Source organism: Neofelis nebulosa, chromosome 7, assembly GCF_028018385.1.
Source record: "Neofelis nebulosa isolate mNeoNeb1 chromosome 7, mNeoNeb1.pri, whole genome shotgun sequence".
Classification (NCBI taxonomy): Eukaryota; Metazoa; Chordata; class Mammalia; order Carnivora; family Felidae; genus Neofelis; species Neofelis nebulosa.
The window spans coordinates 46,934,130-46,955,077 of record NC_080788.1 but is presented as its reverse complement, the minus strand read 5'-3'; the positions used below and the strand labels follow the sequence as shown (position 1 = coordinate 46,955,077).

General features: G+C 40.9%; 1 protein-coding gene and 1 non-coding gene across 2 annotated transcripts in view; both read left to right on the top strand.

Annotated features, from left to right (window-relative positions):
- The first annotated feature begins 11,789 nt into the window (after window positions 1–11,789).
- LOC131518344 (U6 spliceosomal RNA) lies at window positions 11,790–11,896 on the top strand. The gene has a single exon (XR_009265035.1). It is a non-coding gene; the product is annotated as a U6 spliceosomal RNA (small nuclear RNA).
- A 2,540-nt stretch (window positions 11,897–14,436) lies between these two features.
- LIPC (lipase C, hepatic type) overlaps window positions 14,437–20,948 on the top strand; it is a 160,449-nt gene continuing 153,937 nt past the window's right edge. Inside the window, exon 1 of the mRNA XM_058737586.1 lies at window positions 14,437–14,452. The gene's annotated coding sequence lies outside the window, so the exon portion shown is untranslated. The remainder of the gene's footprint in view (window positions 14,453–20,948) is intronic.

Here is a 20,948-nt window from a genome sequence, read left to right as displayed (position 1 = left end):
GTGGGATAGACATTTCTGATCACCCATGTAGACGGTAAAAGCAAAGTTCATATCAGGAGCAGGATGTCTCTGTGCTCTCTGGTCCAGCCCCGCCCCCAGGGATGCCACAGCCTGCCCCTGGGTTCTGGGAAACAGCCTAAATTCTTAAATAAAGTCCGCTTTCAGGTTAGGCTAAGGCAAGTTGGTTTCTGTTACTTGCAATCCATCATGTATTAATACAGTTTATCTATGGGAACCTCCCAGGATCCCATACAAGTGCTTGTGTGACCTGACCCTGCCTGGAGCCCCACCCGGTCACCCACTGGTGTCCCAGCCGAACCGGGCCTCAGCTGGTAGTGCCACACAATGGGTCTTGCTGGGCTTTGCTGCTGCTCTGCCTGAAATGTTCACCAGCCTGCTGAGCTCTGTCCCCAGCCCGAAGGCATCAGCAGGTAAAAAAAGCCTGGCTGCAGGGGTCTGCTTACCTCCTCCCTTTACTTCAGCCTTGCATATGATTAAAGCACTCAGAAAGAGTGCTGCCTGGGATGCCAGGAACTTCTCTTTCTAATCCCTGCTAGCCAGAACAGACTTTGAGTGTTCAGAGAGCAGATCCTCCCAGGGAAGCTAAGGGAGGCTCACTGCTGCAACCTGAGACACTGCTGCTCTCATTCGGGTTTGCTGCATTCTTTATTTATAAGGATCCTGGGCATCCAGGTTAAAAGTTGGCAGTACCCAGCATCCCCACACTTAATGAGGAATCAACAGCCTGGTGAAAAACTTGGTGCATGGAGCTTCTCCGAACTTGCCTGAGGAGAGGGACACCTTGCCTCCCAAAAGACGTTCCGAAGAGCAGCAGATGTACACAGTTTAATCCTACCTATTTGAAAGGCACAACAATGACTTAACATTATGTAGTACATAACACAGTGCCTCACAAAAGTCGTCTAACCCAGGTGGTATTATCAGCCCTAGTTAGCAGATAAGGAAACTGGTTAGGCAACTTGCTGAGGTTACACAGGGACAAAGGGGGCCCCCAGGTCCAAAGCTAGTGGCTTGGCCCCAGCCACTGTCCCCTAGCCAGGGGTTCTCAGGGCATGCTCCCTGGACCAGCAATAGCAGCATCTCTTAGGGGGTCCTGGTTAGAAACACAAGTTCTTGGGCCCCCACCCAGACCGACTAAATCACAGACTTTGGTGTCAGGGCCTGGCTGGCAATCTGGGTGTTAACAAGCCCTCCCCAGGGGATTATGATGCATGTGCTGGACCCTCACTGTTCAATGTGGGTCTCAGTCCAGCTGCATCAGCATCTCTGGAGAGTTAAATAAAAATGCAGACCCTCAGGCCCTGCCCCAGACCCAGCGAGTCACAATCTGCATTTTTGACATTTTCCGGTGACTTGTTTACACATTAGAGTTTAAAAATTAAAAAGCAATGCTAGGGGCACGTGGGTGGCTCAGTCAGTTAAGCACCCAATTCTTGATTTCGAACCAGGTCATGATCTCAACGGTTTGTGGGATCGAGCCCCAAGGTGAGCTCTGTGCTGACAGCATGGAGCCTGCTTGGGATTCTCTCCCCCTCTCTCTCTGTACCTCCCCTGTTTTGCTCATGCTTGCTCGCTCTCTGTCTCTGTCTCTCAAAACAAATAAATAAACTTAAAATAGAATAAGCAAATAAATAAAGAAATAGCACTGCTCTCCACTGTGAGAATCAAGCAGTTGACCCTTAATACAGTATCAGAGCTCTTAGTCCCAGGGCACATGCTGTTTTCTAAGTAAATGAATCATAGCTCCATTTTTCTTACCAGGGATTGGTTTCAAAAGAGGCATGTGAGCATAATTCTAACCAACAAGACAGGAGAAATTAACATAAATGTTTCCTTGGTATAAAAAAAGAAATACATGGGGCCACCTCAACTCATTAGGATGGCTACTATCAACAAGAAGGGAAGGAAAGGGAAGGGAAGGGAAGGGAAGGGAAGGGAAGGGAAGGGAAGGGAAGGGGGGAGGGAGGGAGGGAGAAGGAAGGAGGGAAGGAAGGAAGGAAGGAAGGAAGGAAAGAAGGAAAGAAGGAAGGAAGGGAGGGAGGGAAGGAAGGAAGGAGGGAGGGAGGGAGGGAGGGAGGGAGGGAGGGAGGGTGGGAGGGAAGAAAACAAGTATTGGCAAGGATGTGGAGAAATTGGAACACATTGCACTGTTGATCGGAATGCAAAATGGCATTAGGGAGAAAAGTTTGGCAGTTCCTCAGAAAATTAAAAGTAGAGTTTTCAGGTGACCCAGTAATTCCACTTGTGGATTAGAGCCAAAAGAATTGAAAGCAAGGTCTCCAAGAGAGATTTGTACACCCATGTTCATAGTAACATTATTCACAATGGCTAAAAGGTGGAAGCAGCCCAAGTATCCAACAACAGTGAATAGATAAACGAAATGTGGTATATACGTAGAATGGAACATTATTTAGCCTTATAAAAGAAGGAGATTCTACCACATGCTAAAGCATGGATAAAACTTTAGGACATTATGGTACGTGAAATAAGCCAGTCTCAAAAAAACAAATAATGTATGATTTCACTTATGTGAGGTACCTACAGGAGTCCAATTCATAGAGACAGAAAGTAGAAGGGTGGATGCCAGAACCTGGGGCGAAGGGGGAGTGCGGAGTTGTTGGTTCATGGACATAGAGTTTCAGTTTTGCAACATGAAAAGAGGTAAGGAGGCCTGTTGCACAACAGTGTGCATAAACTTCACATTACCAAACTGGACACTTAAAAAAAGCTAAGATGACAAGTTTTATGAGATATATATTTTACCAAAGTTAAAAATAATTTTTGGGGGCACCTGGGTGGCTCAGTCGGTTGAGTGTCCGACTTCAGCTCAGGTCATGATCTCACAGACGGTGAGTTTGAGCCCCGCATCGGGCTGTCTGCTGTCAGTACAGAACCCGCTTCGGATCCTCTGTTCCCCTCTCCCTTTGCCCCTTCCCCTGCTCACGTTCTCAAAAATCAACAAAAGTAAAAAAGTGTTTTTTTAATAATAATTTTTTTAAAAAGAGACACAAAGAAGAGAATATCATTTTTTTTTCTGCCTCAGGATTTTATCGTGTCCTCATATAGAACTGGAATAGCTGCCAAAATTTGGGGACCCTTTGTGGAGAGGAAAAAAGATGAGAAAAATACAAATCTTTGCTGATGCCTTTGAGTCACTGCATTAACAAGCCCTGGATCAGCCATATCTCCAGGATTCGTATAATGTAAAATATTTTTAATTACTTAAGCTACTTTGAGTTTTCTGTTAGTTACAGCCAAAAGCATCTTTACAGATACCAGGCTCTAAGTACCCAACAAGAGGCAAGAAGCCAGTATGGCTCACGAAGATGAAAAGGCCTGGCTTTGAAGCTTTCAATTTTGCTGCCACAGCAGTGAAATTGTCTGGCAGTGATTATATAGAGAAAGTCTCCATGTCCTACTTGCTCATAATTTTTTTTTTTTTTTTTTTTTTAGTTCTCAGATATTGCTGTGCAATATATGCTTTTACAAGGAATCACTAAATTACGCTAACTGCTTGGATGGCTATCATTTCATGCAATACAATGCAGCCGATAAAACGATGCTGAAGGCGAATACTTATTAACATGAAAAGCACCTTATCAGTGTACTAAGTGGGGGTAAATGCAAGTCACAAAGTGGTATGATTCAGTTTCTTATGTATCAGCTCCAACTACTTATAGATAAGTAGGCAGGCAGATAGATGAATGGATATGAATACACAAATCTATGTGAAGACAGAATAAGAAAGCAAACCAGATACTTACACCGATTATACCTCGGAGTCAGGCACTATAACTATGCTTTGTTTTATTCTTTTCCATATATATTTTTCTAAATTTTCTTTGGTAAACCTCCCTCTTTTCTGATAATGAAAACATAGGTCTTTTTAAAATCTTATGGAATAATTTGATTCACTTTGCTTCCACAGACATGATTTTTCTCAAAGACCTGAGTATTTAATTTCCTACATATCTAACTTTTTGTTTTAACCCTTTAGAGAGGACATCACCATAACATATGACATAGATCTCTGCCCCTGAAATGGTGCCTACTGGTCACAACTAATGATGCTGATGACACGGGCTTATTATATTATATCCATCATTACGCAGTGGTGACCTCAGGCCATATTCAAGGGTGTGGCACACCTTGTCCCTCTCTGAACCACCCCAGTTTGCTGTGGCTTTAGTTCTTGGATCTGCTTTGAATAGTTTCAGTGTCTTCAGGCATTCCACATTATTTGTCCATGTGTCTGTCTGTTTCACACCCTCTTTTCCCCGCTACTCTGCAGTCTCCCATATACCGAATCTTTGGAAATCTGATGAACTCTATGGTTATCACTGAGTGTCAAGGAGAAGTAAATATTTTCTGTGTGAAACTTCAAAAAAAAAAAAAAGAAGCTTTTTTTTTTTAGAAGAGAGGCCCAAGAACTTTGGTGTGAGGAAGGCTATGCCGTTTGGCTGCACACAGCCTTTGCTGGCTCGCCTCCTGGCTCCTGCATGATTCAAAATTGGCAAAGATGCTGGAGACCAGAGTTCTGCATAAATGAAGTGGGAGTGTTTCTGATAACTAAAAGCTACTCGATTAAGAAATAGCATGACTCTGGATCTCTGGACACGTCTCTCCTAAAGAAGGCAGCTGCAGATGGCAGGAACAGAGCCAACTGGGGTCCCTTCTACCCCCATCAAAATGAGGTTATTTAGGTTCACCACCTGGTTATTAGATTCACCAGATGGCAAGCCTGAGTAACTGCTCAGAAAGAGAGTAACCAGCCAATCCATTACCCGAGCACACCCGATACTGTTGATTTAACATGTGATGCACATACTAGTACATAATACGGGTAATGAGGCATCACAGAGCCATCATAGAGGCAGCCATCTGGGCTTGTGTGGGACAGCCCTGTGCACAGCGGCCATGGGAAAAACCCGACTGGGTTTGCTGAGGCAGGGACCAGGGGGAGGTGGAGCTGGGGGAGGCAGGAAGTGGGGCGTGTGCCCACACGTCTGCTGTCCACAGTATTCGAATATTTTGCTCCCATCGCTGAGACATTGCTGACTCCTGCCCAGTTCTGAGAATTGTCTGGTTCTCAGGTTTTCCATGTTGTTATTTTCCACTGCAATGAAAAAGCATATTTACACCAATGAGGGGGAAATGGAACCGTGACTAGAGGTGGATTTGAACCCTTTGACAGTCCTAGTCCAACTCTGATGGTTACTGAGAGTAGGGGTGGGGACAGTGTCTTTGGCTCTCCTCTAGAACAGGCTCGTGGAGGAAATCTTCCTCTGTCCCCCCCACAGTCCCACTGGGGCTGCCACACAGAGGGCCTAAGAACCACAGAGAAGAAGGCCCAGAAAGAAACCCAGGTGAATCGGGCCATGCCCACATTTGTCCCTGGAAGCTGCATGGAGACAGCGGGATTCCTTGTCACAGTTCCTATCCCCCCATGTCTTCCCCTCATCCCCCAACAGTGCCCACCACGGCACCACCCAGATCAAGCAGTCAGCTCAGTTATTTATTCAGCAAACACTTACTAGTTGCTGGGCACTTGGAGACACCGTGTAAAAGGCTCCCAGAATCTCTGTATTGTTTCTTACCATTACATACAAATCTACAATTACCTCCAAGTAAAAAGGTGTCATTAAAAATTAAATTAGAAAAGCTTGAATATGCCTGATAGAGAGCGACCAAGCAGAAACAAGTGAAGACGACCCAGAAATGTTGTGAGAGAGACGGAGCCAGGGCCAAGCATCTGACCGACTGCTACATGGAAGAGGGCACAAATGTGTGCTGAGGGTCTCAGAGGGCAGTGGGACGGGGAGGGCAAGTCAAGGTGGAGGATGAGACCTCATGTTGGAGGACACCAGGACACGGGAGAAAGCAGAAGGACCCGGAAGGGGTGCGGCACCTTGAGGCAGGGAGCCCCTTTCCTGGCAGGGCTCCGGCAGACCCTGGGCAGCTATTCGTTAGGCACCTTCTAGGTTTCTTCCCAGCTCTAGGAATGTATGAGATGCTGACCTATTTTCAAAACCAATTTTCCTCACTGGCTCATTTTTTGTTCCAACTGACCTGTGACTGTAAATAAGGCGGCCGGTGTCTGTAATCCAGCTCTTCAGAAGCTGAGCACTTTCCACAACTGAACTTCTGAGCCATCAGGTGGGGTGGAAAATGCTCTTGTGACCCACTCTAAGGGACTGTCACCCTCCCTGCTGCCATCTAGGGAATGTCCTCCTCGAGGCCATCCCCATAGCCTCCATCATTCCCGCAGGGGAGGAGAGTGCCTGTGAGAGCCTAGAAAAGTCCTCACCCATGCTTTGTATCAAACATACAGGAATAAACCCAAATGCCAAGGGGAATTCAACATCCATCACATTTTTATCGTATTGTCTATGCTATTGTCATGCTCATTTCAGATCCTCGAAAATGCGCAATAACCCCATGAGGCCACAAGTGCCGGGGTCTCACAGAAAGAGTAAAAGTAAGAGATAGAGCAGGCCTCACACCCCCAGCTTCTGACTCTGGTGTGCATGCTTTATACTCAACCCCACCGTTCCCAGCCTATGGTTTTGCCTTCTTAGTATCAAGATGTTCTTTGCCTCTTCTGATCTCGGCTTTGCTCTCTCATCATTGACCCCCATGCACCCTCATCCTATTTCATCAGTGTTATACCGTCTATGTCTCAGCACTTCAAAGTTATGTTCAGCTTCTCTGTGACTCTCCAAGTTGCCCAGACTGTAGTGTCTCCAGTCTCGCTAGCCTGATGCATTTTAGCCCCTGAGCACCGGATCTTCTCCTCTGTCTCACTCCAATATGGGGAGAAACCTGAAACAAATCTTTCTTAGATGCCAATCTGTTGGTTCTTGGTGGTGTTACGGCATGTTTCACAGCCACTGTGGCAAGACCAAAACCCAGGATGGCTTAGCCTCAGAGAGTCAGCAGCAAGCAACAGTCCCAGGACTACAGCAAGGAGAGGCCAGCTAAGTGGTTGGTGAGACCCAGCAGTGAATATATGAGCTAAGAACCATGGATGAGGAGTTAGGAAGGTAGACAACCTTATAGGGGGCCAACCTGAGAAAGCAAATAGTATCTCGGTTTGTCTGAAATAAGGAAGCTTTTAAAAGGCCAGGTATGGCTGTCTCTTTTTGCTCCACAATGTCTTAAAGGCACCACCTGTCACCTGCTGGCTGACTGATTCAGCAGCCTGGGAGTTCACAGGGGGCCGGCCTGCCTTGGACACAACCCTGTTGATTGGAGCCAAAGCACCTCACACAACAGTCTTAGGTCAAAGCCAACAGATATCTTCACACCCTAACTCATAGAGAAAGTCAGGATGGGAGAATAATAATTGACTGTATCCCTCATCAAAACAAATGCCTCATCATGGAATATTTAGTGTTTCCACTAATACTTGGAAAACAAAAGTTGAATTCTTTTTCAGCTGCAAAGTCTAGTACATCACTGCCAAGAAGGAAGCATTTAATAAAATCCTTCTTTTTTAGGTGTTCTATGGAGCCCAACCTCCAAGCTCACAGTGCAATGAGAATAACCCATGCACAGCACATCGACCCAACAAATATTTATTGAGCATACCTACTATATGCCAGGCACCAAGCTAGGCTCTGACAGTTTTTCAGAGCTGCCCTTTAATGTTCACATATACAATCAAGTCTGACCCGCATAAAACTAAGTGACATGGGTGTTATCCCCATTTAGCAGATGAGTAAACTGAGGTTCACCAAGTTTAAATTTTTTTTAAGTTTATTAATTTTTGAGAGAGAGAGAATGAGCAGGGAGGCGAAGAGAGAAAGAGGGAGACACAGAATACAAAGTAGGCTCCAGGCTCTGAGCCTTCAGCACAGAGTCCGACAACGGGGGGGAGGGGGGGGGGGCTTGAGCCCACGAACAGTGAGATCATGACCCGAACAAAAGTTGGACACTTAACCGACTGAGCCACCCAGGCACCCCTGAGGCTCACCAAGTTTAGATGAATGGTCCAAGGTCATAGGACTAGTGCTTAATATATAGCATAGATACATGGCCATACAAACTTTTATGCACTGGGAAAGAATCTCAGGGAATACTCATCCTTCATGCCCCTGGATGCCTATGGACCCTTTCCTACCTGTGCCTCCTTTCCACCCTACCATTTTTAGGCTTGTCACCTCGTGTCTATAAGATGGCTGCTTCAACTCTAGTTTCATGTCCTTGCAGGAGTTTATCCAAAGGAAGATCCAGGTCATATGACCACCCAGCAGCAAGGGTAGCTGGGAAGGCAAGAATCTGGTATTTGTAACCTTAAGGGTGGGGGTGGGGGGGGCAGGTGCACAAGGAGGAAAGTTGGAAATGGCTATTGGATAGCCATCTCTGCTGCAGGTAACTTTCTGATTCCTAATTAGGGCCAGCGCTGAAAACTAATTCTTCCTGAGTCAAAATATGGATTTCTTGACACTACCTATAGGTTGCTTTATTAGTTTTCTATGGCTGTGTTATAGCTTAATGCAGCTTAACTCCTGGCAGCTTAAGACAATACCCATTTATTTTCTCAGAGTTCTGTAAGCCAGAAATCAGGGAAGGCTTGAGTGGGTTCTCTGCTTAGACACTTGCAAGGCTAAAATCAAGGTGTTAGCGGCCCGAGCTCTCATCTGGGACTCTGGGGAAAAATTCACTTCCAAGATCATTCAGATTTTTGGTAGATTTCAGGTTTTTGCAGCAGTAAGACTGAGGTCTCTGTGGCCTTGCTGACCGTCCGCCAGGATCACTTTCAAGTCCAAAGGCCATTCTCCACCCTAGAGCGAGGCCCCCTCCATCTTCAATGCCAGCAATGGTGCACTGACTCCTTCTCATACTTTTATCTCTCTGACTTTCCCTTCTGCCACCAACTGAAGAAAACTCACTGCTTTCAAAAGAATTAAATTAGAGGGATGCTGGGTGGATCAGTCGGTTAAGCATCCTACTCTTGGTTTCAGCCCAGGTCATGATGTCACGGTTTTGTGACTTCAAGTCCTGCATCGGGCTCTGCACTGACAGCACAGAGTCTGCTTACTTGGGATTCTCTCTCTCCTTCCCTCTCTGCCCCTCCCCTGCTAGTGCACTCTGTCTCTAATAAATAAACTTTAAATAAATAAATAAATAAATAAATAAATAAATAAATAAATAAATAACTTAAATTAGAGTATGCCCACACAGATAATCTGCATTTTGCCATAATCACAGGAATTAACACCAGAGGATGAAGATCGTGGGAGCCACCTTAAAATTCCGTCTACCTCAGTTGCCATTAAAAAAAAAAATCAGGATTTATTCTTATAGTTCAAGGTAGGGTCACCCTTCCCTGATTCACAACAAGAGAAGGAGGACTTCCAATCAAAACAGGGACTCTGCAAGCAAAAAATTAAAGGAAAGAATGGCTGTTGGGTAGACAACCAAGGGTGTCTGTGATCAACTTTTTTTCTGTGAAACTGTGATATTAACCCTAACTTAGTTACGCAGTGGAATCCCACCTAGCTGGTAGACATTTTTTTGAATGAGAACATGGTATATAAATGAGAACATGTCCACTGACCAGGACATGTATTCCTGCTTCCCTTAACTTTCCTCCCTCCCTCACTCCCCTCCTCATCCTGTACCTCGCCCTTAGCCTGAAATGTGCCCCCCCACACAGACTCATGAAGAATGCTGGCCAACAGGGAATTTTAAAGGGTTTTCTTATAAAAGCATTTAATGTGGCTAGATTTCTCATGTTGATTTTTCACTGGTTTGCATCTATCAGGCAAAAGGGAAGGAAAAGGGTTTACAGGAAGAGGAGGCCCATCTCTCAGAGCTTACACAGAGCAGACCTAGCAGTGCCCACGGTGTTTCTAATGAGCCCTGCTGGCTTTTCCAAGTCTTTCCAAAGAGAAATCACCCAACCTCTCCTCTTCAGAGATGCCTCATTACCAGCTCTTTCAATGCATTGTTTTCTGTTTCACTGCCTTAAACTTGACTCAGATCACCCATGTTTTTTATTTCAATTAGTTTTCCCTGCTTTATGACATCTGTTTGGATTTCATCTTTTTTTTTTCTTTCTCCTTCACCAAAAAGTCTAAAATCCCAAGTCAGATGTCTCCAAAGAGCTTATGCGTGTTTGCACAAAACACGTGAAGATCCTTAAGAACTACAAATTATCAACAGGAACAGCTCAATTCCTTTCAGAATTCTTTACTTTCATGGAGGCTGTGTTTACCTTTTATTTTAAGTGCTTTCAAGCCCATTCTCTTGAAGTACCTTGCCTTACCATGAGCCCCGTTTGTTTGTTCTTGTTGCCTCCTTCATTCAGGAGAACCATCAATCAGTTTCTGAAACAAGGCAGCCTCTGTGCAGAATCAAAAGCCACCACATCACAGCTGATGGCAAGAGAATGCAGTGGGCATTGTTATTTGTACACAGGCCTTCATCCCTTTGAGAAGTACCTCTGTTTGAAATGAATGAGGCAGACAAGAGTGCTGGCTTCAAAAGCAACTATCCTCCTCTGGGCTTTTCTTGTTGAGAGTCCTGAGCAGCACAGTTACTAGAAAGTAAAGAGAATAAAAGGCAAATCTGAGGCAGGCTACAGGTTTCCTACACAAGAGACGCACACCTGGCCTCAGCCAGGCTGTGCGGCCAGACATCTGCCTTTACTTCGTACAGTTGGATTTGCAAGGTTAATGTCAAAGAGGCTGTTTATTTTCTCCCAGTGATTATGAATAAAAAATACATAAATTTCCTTCACCAAAAGCCTCACCCAGAAGTATGACAGGCTCCTCTCTTTCCTGGTGCCCCTTAAGGGTATCAGTGCTGGTAGGAGCAGAGCTGCGGGGACTACTGTTGCCATGGTGATGACTTCTGGACCAAGGGATTGGCTGATCCTTGGCCCAGCTCTTCCACCCAGCTATCACCTCCTCTGCATCAAGAGGCCTCCTTATTCCTTGATCCATTTTTCATTTGGCTGGAATGTTGGAGAGCACAGTTTTCCAAGGCACTTCATGACCCTTCTGTAGATTCTTGATGACCCTGATGTTGATTTGGACTTAAAGTCTTGGGATAGTGGAAAAGTTAAAACAATATTCAGGGCTCATATAGATGATCATCCTAATAATTGGCTTGAGAATCATCACGGTCATCTCTCAATTGTGTAGAGTTTGCAATGACTGCTTGAAAGTTCAGAGCAAATATCTGGCCCATGACCAGGACATGAAATGAACAGCACAATGTGTATTTGACATGACACCTCATTCATGAATTCACCTTATTTTTCCCATCCTTATCTGCCATATCTGAATTTTCTTTTTAAGAAGTCTTGTATTGTTGCATCCTTAAAAAGTGTCTTAAATTCATTTGAAGCAAGGCTAACTATAAAGAAAGTATAAGTATATCCCTCAGAAATCCAATGAATTCTTGCTATTAGGATGGAAGGAAAAAGTGCAAAGGCTTTTCTGGCCAGGAAGGGGACGTTGCATAGTACAAAACATCTAGACCATATTCTGTGTAAAATCAAATGGGATCATTTAATTTTTTATTCATTTTTGAGAAATGGAGAGAGAGCGCAAGCGGGGGAGGAGCAGAGAGAAAGGGAGACACAGAATCCGAAGCAGGCTCCAGGCTCCGAGCTGTCAGCACAAAGTCTGACGCGCAGCTCAAACTCACAAACCAGGAGACCATGACCCGAGCCAAAGTCAGAGGCACCCAGGTGCCCCTCAAATGGGATTACTTAAATGAATGTTTTCTGTTGAAGAAAAGAAAATGTACACTTGGTGTTTGCTTTGGCAGTGCATATGTTAAAATTAGAACAATACAGAGAAGATCGGCATGGTCTCTGCTCAAGGATGACACACAAATTCATAAAGTGTTCTGTATTTCTAGATACTGGTCAAAGGGTACAAATTCCCAGCTATAAGAGAAATGAGATCTGGGGGTCTAATGCACAGGCTGGTGACTATAATTAACAATACTCTGTTATATATTTGAAAGTTATTAGCAGAGTAGTTCTTAACACACACACACACACACACAAATCATAATATGCAAAGGAATGAAGATGTTAACTAACTTTACGGTGGTAATCATTTTGCAATATATACATGTATCTAATCATCACATTGCATGCCTTAAACTTACATATGTTATATGTCACTAATATCTCAGTAAAGCTAAGGAGAAAAAATTGCCTCAATGCAGAGAAAATATACACACACACACACACACACGGGTATATGGATGATTGGACTCAAGAAAACTAGAATCTCTTTTTTTAAATTTTTTAAAATGTTTTATTTATTTTTGGGAGCGAGACAGAGTGTGAATGGGGGAGGAGCAGAGAGAGGGGACACAGGATCAGAAGCAGGCTCCAGGCTCTGAGCTGTCAGCACAGAGCCCAACGCAGGGCTTGAACCAATGAACCACGAGATCATGACCCCAGCTGAAGCTGGCCGCTTAATTGACCTAACCACCCAGGCGCCCCACCGGAATTTCTGGCACAAAGGAGGGATAAGGACATGACACTTCTGATCTCAGGGAGCCCCCTAAACAACTAGGGACCTGCTACATCAAGTCACTTACACAAGATTTTGGTCAGTCCCTTTAAAAGCCTGGGGTGGGTCGTGTGGACACATCACACCATCAGGGAGGTGCTTAGGGGGTTCGAGAAATCCAAGTTTTTGCACACATTAAAAGCTTTACAAATACCTGCTGAATAAATGGAAAAGATAAGTAAAGCAAAACAAAACACCCACAACAGCAGAAGCAAACAAAGAATTGAAAACCATTTTGCCTACATGCTAAGTAAGTTCGCAGATAACATTCAAAGAAACTCAGGTAGAAATGACTGAGCAGCACCCACAAAAGGAGGTGTGATCCACAGCTCTGGTTCTCTTAATCCTCTCAACACACTTTGAGGGAGATGTTTTCATTTCCACTCTTTTTCAGAAGAGGTTAAGTAAGGTTAACTAATTTGTGCAAGACCACATAACTAGTAGGTGAAAGAACCAGGATTTCAGCCCAGAGCTGTCTGATTCTAAAAGCAGACTATTCCTTCAGTTCACGCCTATATTTTCTTTTCAAGCTTTTCTTGTGTCAAGAGCACAAATCTTAGGCCACATCCCAGTGGCACTGAATCAGAATCTCTGGAGGACTTGGAAACATACATTTAACAAAGAGACAAGATGATTATTATTATGGGGCACCTGGGTGGCTCAGTTGGTTAAGCATCCGACTTCAGCCCAGGTCATGATCTCATGGTTCATGAGCTCGAGCCCCGCATCGGGCTCTGTGCTGACAGCTCAGAGCCTGGAGCCTTCTTTGGATTCTGTCTCTCTCTCTCTCTCTCTCTCTCTCTCTGCCCCTCCCCCCCCATACTTTGCCCCTCTCTCTCTCTCTCTCTCAAAAATAAATAAAACTTAAAAAAAAAACACATGATTATTATTATCACAGAAGTTTGGGGCGCCTGGGTGGCGCAGTCGGTTAAGCGTCCGACTTCAGCCAGGTTACGATCTCGCGGTCCGTGAGTTCGAGCCCCGCGTCAGGCTCTGGGCTGATGGCTCGGAGCCTGGAGCCTGTTTCCGATTCTGTGTCTCCCTCTTTCTCTGCCCCTCCCCCGTTCATGCTCTGTCTCTCTCTGTCCCAAAAATAAATAAAAAACGTTGAAAAAAAAAATTAAAAAAAAAAAAAAGAAGTTTAAGAAAACAGCTCTATGCATTAGGTGGGAAATGAACTCACGTCTGTTTCCCTTTTACTGATCAAACAGAAGCCATCGGAGATTTGAAGCTCATACGACAAAAATAAATCACGTCATTCTATAGCTTATCAGATTATAATATTACAGGATATTTGTTTCTCAGTTTGGTAATTATGCATTGTCTGATTGAAGGTTATCTGGGTCCCAAAACACAGAGACCATCCTCTTAAGTTAAAAATAGACATTAGTGGAAACCTCAGACTTTTTTTTAGCTTTCCTCTTTCGTCTTTCAGAGCAGAAGAGAGAATTCATTTTCAGTTCCTAGCAGCTTTAACCTATGCAGAGGTTCCAGCTGTACAGGAGCTGAAGGACGGCTGGAAGGAGAACCCCAGGCTGAGAGTCAGTCCTCTTGTCTGGTTGCCACCAGATGTCTTTCATTGGATGAAAAGTTCCATGATCCAGGAAGTAGAAAACCATCATGGCTTGGTTTGCTTTTCTTAGTTTCAGTTTTTCCATGCTTGATGAGAAGAGCAGAGGCCAACTACGTCTGCAGCTCCAATCCCTATCATGGAAGCAAACGACGTCTTTGTACAACCTAAATACTTAATGAATTAAATGGAAAGCAAGACAGTGATTCCTGACAGGGCTAAATGTAAGTCAAGCTGTGAAACTCCACAGCGCAGCCAGAAGTAGAGACGGACAAGTTGAACTGAAACCTGACCACTGCTTCTCAGCAATTTTACTGTAAGTTATTCCTGTTATCTCAGAGAGAAATTTGAGACAGAGCTAGAGAAAAGTATGAAACTGATTTCCCTCATGTTGAGCACAGATTGTTGTTTTAGAAATTTGTTTTATACACTATTGCCAAGGAACTTGCTTTGAATGAAATTTCCGGGCATGGTATCTATAATAGCAAATAACGACAGTTACATTTTACAAATACTAGTTTAATATGTTTTTATTCTGATCTCATTTAATCTTTGCAACAACTTGATAAGGTTTATACTCTTAATTAACACGATTCTACAGATAAGGAAAGAAAACTGGTAGCTTCCTCACAGAGTTTTTAAGTAACTTGCAGAAAGTCCTCAGCTTGTAACCAAGAGCCCATCTCGTATCACCATACTAACTGCATCCCCAAGGAGGCCATATACATAGGCCGTTAATGTCTCAAAAGACAAATTCCCATACTGGATGAAAATATAAGACCCAACAATATGTTTGTTGCTTAATGACAGGTTTCTGTAATGAACCAATGCAGAAAACCAAAAAATAAAAAAGTTTTATTGAGGAACCTCATGCAACAAAAGGGAAACAGCTGGTCAAGGTGGTATCATATAAAAGAGATTTTGAAACCAAAAAAGGTGGAGGGAGGGTGCAAAGAGGCTCCAGATTATAAGGAAAAATATAAAAACAACAGTGAAGACATGGCTTACCAAAGTTAGAAATGCAAAAACAAATGGAATAAATCAAAAGCAAACTACTGTCATGGGAGGTATGAATTCATGATCAGGCTAAGACAAAAATTAGACAGTCTCAAAAATTAAATAGAAAAATTTCAATAGACAAAAATTTAGAAGTCATTGGAGCTGTGACAAAAATAGATATAAATTTGAAGACTATATATAAATATATAAAAATTTGAAGACTATCTGTATAAATATAGAGGCTAAGAATGCTATACACTTGGTATGTTGGAACCAATAGACATATATTGAACTTAGTAACAACATAAACTCTACATTTTTCTCAAGGTATAGGGCATTGGTATATATATGCTAACTCTTAAATAAGATCCCAAATATGAATCCAGAGGAAAGTTACATACTTTCTCACCACAATGTAATAAAGCTAAATGCTAATAAGTAAAAAAAAAAAAAAAAAAAAAAAGAAAGGAGACTTGGACAAAATAATGATCTAATCTATAGCCTCGGAAGTAGAGCATCCAAGGGTTTAGACCTTAACTCCATACCTTACTGTTGTGTGACTTAGGCAATTTATTGAACCTCTCTGAACCTAAAAATGTGGCTCTACTTTGCAAAGATGCTGTGAATTTTATCTATAAAGTACATACAATAATATAATACTAAGGCTTAAAGGAAGGTAAAACCATATGTCATACAAGTATGATGCCATATTTTTAATGTACTCATATTTTATTTAACTAGAAAAAAAGCTCAAAATTTTTGCTCATTAAAAGCCAAAGTCTAGAAAACATACATCTAATTACCAATAGTGCTCATCTCTATGACCTGCGATTTCTGATTTTTGTTACTTTGCTTTATTTTTTTACTGTAAATATATAGTTAGTGCACAATAAAAAAATAATAAATATGAAAATAAATATATACTTCTTTAAAACATAGTATAATAAGAAAATAAATATTAATATATTGGGTGCCCTATAGGTGGGGGTTTCTGTAAACATGTGGCCATTTCAGTTGTTGTTAGTCATCATAATTACTGTAAATTCTGAAATGCTCTCTTTCTCTCTGTGTAGATAGATACACACACATATGTACACAGTGTATTTACAATATATAATAAAATACACACCAATTTAAATTAATTTTAAATTTAAATATAAATTATAAATTTAAATTTAAATTACATAAATGTATTTATCTAAATATAAATATGTATTCTTTTTTTTTTTTTTTAATTTTTTTTTTTCAATGTTTTTTATTTATTTTTGGGACAGAGAGACACAGAGCATGAACGGGGGAGGGGCAGAGAGAGAGGGAGACACAGAATTGGAAACAGGCTCCAGGCTCCGAGCTGTCAGCACAGAGCCCGACGCGGGGCTCGAACTCACAGACGCGAGATCGTGACCTGGCTGAAGTCGGCCGCTTAACCGACTGCGCCACCCAGGCGCCCCTATAAATATGTATTCTATATATATACATACTATACCATTACATATAGTACTAAAGTATATAGTATTATCTATACTAAAGTACTATGTATTATACTATAGTATATATATAGTATACACATTTATATTTAGATAAATAAATTATATATAAATATACACATATATATTTATGCATATAAATATATGCTATGTATAATACTCTATACCTCTATAGCATATAGAGTGTTATATATAGTATATAATATATAGGATTGTATATAGTATTACTTATATAGTATATATAGTATCACATACATAAAAACAATATTGGGATAACTAATAATTTGAATATGGGCTATAGAATCAGATAACTATATTGTTATCAATATGAAACTTCACAATTTTCTTAACTGTTAAATTTCCTAATTTTTATAAGAGAAAATGTCTGTCTTGGGAAATATATACTGAAATATTTCAGTCTGTATGTATGTACATCTTCAACTTATTCTCAAGTGGTTCTGGGGGAAAATTCATATAGAGAAAGAAAATGAGTAATAAAGCAATCTGGGAAAATATAAACAAACAAAATATAAACAAATGGTGAATCTGGGTAAAAGATGAACCGGGATTCTTCATACTAGTCTTTTAACATTTCTGTAAATTTAAAATAATATAAAAATAAAAATTTACAACAACAAAAAACAAATTAATAACAACTTCTAACAACAGCAGCAAAAATTCTCCTCAGCAACAGGGTGAAGTAGGAAATTAAGAGCATGATATTAACTTCAGGAATATTATAAAATCGAAAATACCACCTGTCAAAAGTCAGGAGAGTACAAACAATCAGGGCCCAGAGGGAAAGACAGAGATGCATTTTAGAAATATGAAATAAGTCGACAAAGCATGTGATTTCAAATCTTATAAAAAGAAGAGAGTCAACATAAGGAAAAATAGGAAGAAATTAATAAAGATGTAGAACAAAAATAAATAAGCTAAAAAAAATCAGTGGAAATAATAAATAAATTTAACTGTTCACTCTCTTGAAAAGATTATAAGATAAATCAAAATGCTTGGAAATATAATAAATAAAAGAAAGGTATGAATCAACAAAATTAAATATAAGCAATTGATATAAGGGATTTTAAACTATAAATGATTGCAATGCACAGTTTATGATAATTCAAAATGTGCAGCCAAATGGACAATACAAAATATAAAATCAGCAAAAGAAGATGTAGAAAACCTGAAAATAATGGTGAAGGAGGAAGAACTCAAGAAACTCATTAGAAATGTAACCTAAACAACTTCAGTGAACAGTATTTCTGTGTATTCAAGAAACAGATTTTGCCACATTATGTAATCAGTTCCAAATCATGGAGAAACAAAGCCCAGTACTCAATGCATCCTAAGAGATAAGTATCATCCTCACCCACAAATCCGTGAAAAATACCACACGTGTGCACACACACACAAATGCAGTCTTAGGATGGCAAACGTACACAAGTGCCAATCTTAGTAAAACTGGTCTGAACAGACTACAACCAAGTTCAGGCATACAGTAGATTTTCCAAAAATAGTTGTTGGCTAAGTGAACAAATAAATATACGGGTATATGAATGAAGAACTTAATGCAGTCAATTAGCAAAGTCCACTGAGGCAAGAATGCCTTGTGCAAAGCATACATTTGCTAACTTATGAATCACCTCATCCACATCAGACTCAACAAGCATTGGCAGAAAAATCACTTTTCACTGAGCTTAGAGAGTGCAGCTGTGACAAGAAGAGTGTGATAATCAATAAAGGTAAATTCTAGGAATGCCAAGAGATCACAACAAATCACAGATACCTTTGGTAAAGGGATTGCTTTTTTGTTGTTGCTGAAACTTAAAAGGAAAAAAATGAAGAAATGGAGATGCTACGGATGGGAGGGTCCTCAAATATTCCACTTTGGCATAAGGATTATTTTGAGCTAAAGACACTCGAAAAATGGCTGATTCATAAAGGGCATTCTAATCTCCCCTTTTTCCTAAACCAGGAGATAAGGATTCCCATGTGAAAGATGCCCTCCCAGTACCAGGGGGCAAGAACAGTTCTTCAGTAGAGAATAAAAGCTAAAAGAAATCTGTACCAACAAACCTTGTTAAAAGGCTTCTTATCTTCTGTTAGCTTCCCTACATAATTCAGTTACTCGTCCACATTGCCTGCTTTTGTTTAACCCCATAGAAAAGCACGTGGGTTTTGCCATGTCTTTGGGTCTTCATTTCCTTTTGAGGGTTTCTGTGTCCTGTAAAATCATACAAATCTGTATACTATTCTTCTGTTAGTCTGTCTTCAGTGGGTTTAATCCTCAGGCCCAACCAAAAAACCCTCAGAGAGTAAAGATAAATTTGCCTCCTCTACAGAATATTCCTGAAGGAGAAGACTGATGGATCTGACTACATGAAAATTTAAAACTGTTCAACAAAATAACACCCCAGGCAATATGAAAAGACATAATGCAGATTGGGAGGAGATGTTTGCAACACATATAACCACAAAGAATTAACATCAGTAAGAAAAACACTAATGAACTAATAGAAAGATGGGCAAAAGGTCTGAAAAAGCAATCTATAGCACAAGAAATCTAAAAGACAAATGATACAAGTAAAAAGATTCTCAAGCTTGTTTTACCGGTAATCAGAAAGATGAAAAATGAAGGGTGTCTGGGTGGCTCGGTCAGTTAAGCATCTGACTCTTGACTTTGGCTCAGGTCATGATCCCATGGTTTGTGGGTCTGAGACCTGCATTGGGCTCTGTGCTGACAGCTCAAGGCCTGGAGCTTGCTTGCTTCATATTCTGTGTCTCCCTCTCTCTCTGCCCTTCCCCCTCTCGTGCTCTGTCTCTCTCTCTTTCTGTCAAAAATAATCATTTAAAAAATTTTTCTTTAAAAGAAAGATGAAAAATGAGATACCATCTTACATCCACCAAACTGGTGAAAATTAAAGAGTCTGGAACTATCAAGTGCTGATGATGACAAGGAAAAATTAGATAAACATTCACATTTTGATGATTATGTGCTTATTGGCATAACCATTTTTGGGAATAAATGGTCAACATCTAACAACAATGAAGAGAGCCATATCTTACAAACCCAGAGATTTCACTTCTAGGAGTAAACTGTAGAAACGTTGCACTTGTGGACAATGCAAGTCCATTGCAGCATTGTTTGTAACAGCAAAAAACACACAAACAAAAAAGTAAACCAGACGAATATCCATCAACAGAACCAACAAATTGTGATATACAATGAGACCACTTATAGCAGTTTTATCAATAGAGGTCAATCTCAAAAATATAATGCTGGATTAAAAGCCAAGTGCAGATAAATAAGTAGAGTGTAAAAATTTGTAAACACACAAAATAATGCTATATATTTGAACAGCTACATACATATGTTGCAAACATATACATAAAGGAGAACCATCAGCACCAGACTTCAGATGTGGTTGCCTCTGAGCAGGGGAAAATGAGATTGGGTTTGGGAGGAGGTACACAGGTATTCAATTTCATAACAAAAATAAGAAGCATATATGTTTGGTTTTGATGGATCTGGGTAGCAGGGTGGAATTCACAAATATTCATTATACTGTGTTTGAAATCATTGTTAAATGAGCTGCCCAGTTTTAAAAACACACAAAAAATACAAAAGTATATAAGCTAGAATATAAAATATATAAACATCATTAATAGGTAATTCACAAAGAAAATATCCAATAAAAATGGGAGTGGTGGGAAATCCAACTTTAACTCACTAATTAACAAAATTTAAATATACACATACCATTTTGGCTTATCAATGGAACATGAAATTGCAAAAATGTGAATAGCTAATGTTAACAAGGGGGAAAGGTGGGTAGGAGGGGAGACCACATCCATTCACTCTGCTGATGGAAACTTAAATTTGGCAGTATATGTGAAAAAAGCAAAAAATTAAAAACTTAAATACACACACACACACACACACATTTATAACCTTTGCCTCAGAAATTCTACTTTAAGAAACTTAAGAGCATAGGAAGTGATCAGAAATGTGGGCCAAGATTTATGCTTAGGTATCTTTATTGCAGCATTGTTCATCATAGTAATGTCTTAAAAAAAAAAAAAAATAGAAAATTGAGGTCATGATGATACACATGTAACTGTTTCAAATAATATTTTATTTTATTATTTTTCAATGTTTACTTATTTATTTTGAAAGAGACTGAGATAGCACAAGCAAGGAAGGGACAGAGACAGAGGGAGAGAGAGAACTGCAAGCAGGCTCCACACTGTCAGCACAGAGCCCGATGTGGGGCTTGACCCCATTAATCATGAAATCATGACCTGAGCCAAAACCAAGAGTTG